Consider the following 1,660-nt stretch of genomic DNA (forward strand, 5'->3'; position numbering starts at 1 on the left):
AGGTGCCCTAAGGAGTCCAGCTGCTGCTCCAGATGAGCATGGGTTCTGGTTCAGAGCCATCAGGCTCACCTGGCTGCCTTGGCTTACCCAGCTGTGAGCAACCTGGTTAGAAGAGGGAAATTGCTGTACAGAAGAAATTATTGGTTGAAAATCATGAGAGACAGAGGTCTGCCAGCCTGGGACTGCGAGGCTGAAGACTAGGCCTGGGAGCCACAAGCATTCTTGAAAAGTGCAGCCGGGGACCTAGAAACCAGAGACATCCCAAGGAACCAGAATAAGCGCAAACCCAAGAGACTGTAATGACAGTTTACTGTCTGAGAAAATGGAAAACAACATGGGGATATAAAATTGCTGTGAAAAATCAAAAAACAGAATAATCTATTGCCTGTTAGAGGTGAAAAATAGAAATTAACATCATCTATTAACTGCTCAAAGTAGAATCTCCTACACACACATCTCTCTGTTATAAAATGGACTAAAATTGTCTCCCTCTGAGGACTTCCCAGCTGAATCCCACGTGAACTGTCCACTCTCTTGGACTCAGTGGGAATGCTGGTTGACTCAAGACTCTGTGTCAGGGATCTGTTTTGAAGGGAAACTGTCTGTTTTCTTACTGCTTAGGTCTTTCTTTCTTCCCTTCTTTTGGGGATGGTTGGGTGTCCCCTCCAGGATCAGTTTGTTCCTCCCTTTTGGGATGGTTTGTCTTCTTTAAAAATCTGGCTAATTTGCTGACTGTAAATATTACATATATTAAGCATATTTGCTGTAATATTATTGTTGGTCAGTTTGTTTCACTGGTAAGCTGCAGTAATTTTAATAGTCCATGCCTACTTGGTGGTTGCTGTCATCGGGTGTACTACCATACTGTTTGATGCTAGTATTGATTGACACCATACTATTGACTGATACTGTATTATTGATTGCTGATAATAATTGTAATAGATTGACATATATTAATTCATATTCACTTTATTAATCTTCATATTAGCTGTAATAACTATCGGTATACTTGCTAGCAGCAATTTTTGTGGTAATCTGTAATAAAGTAGAACATTTTAGAGAATAAAGCCTCTGTGTCCTTGTGTATTATGGAATCTTAGGAACCCAGTCATGATCTCTGCACAGCTACAGGCCAGGTAACCCTTCAGGTTGTGACCTATAGAATCACACTTTGAACCAAGTCCTTGGTGTCAAAACACAGGGAGCAATTTTTGGTATCTCAAACCCTCTCATCTGCGGCACAAATTAATTTCTCTTCAGAATATGGAATAAATTTTTTCTTGAAATTTAGATGTTTTTATTTTTGGTACTGTTACCCATATAGTCCAAATGAAAACATGTTCAGTTGCTAATCAGACATCTGATTTATCATCACTTCTTGTTACGAATTTTGATCACAACAAAAGACTGAAATTCATGGTTAAAAAGCAAGCTGTTGCCCTTCTAATAAAATGGAAAAGAGAAAAGTGGCTCCAGTGTCACATTGTGCAGCTTATTGTGAAAGTGGTTTGACAGCCTGGGTGTAACAAACATTCCAGTTGGCTGATATGAAAGCAAGGATCAGCCTGGGGCTCAGAAAACAAAGCATATTTCAACTGCAACAAGGTGTTCATCAGAAAGACAGTCTCGCAGTTTCCAACTCATTTTAAAACAAGAATAA

The sequence above is a fragment of the Corvus hawaiiensis genome, chromosome 3, assembly GCF_020740725.1.
Source record: "Corvus hawaiiensis isolate bCorHaw1 chromosome 3, bCorHaw1.pri.cur, whole genome shotgun sequence".
Classification (NCBI taxonomy): Eukaryota; Metazoa; Chordata; class Aves; order Passeriformes; family Corvidae; genus Corvus; species Corvus hawaiiensis.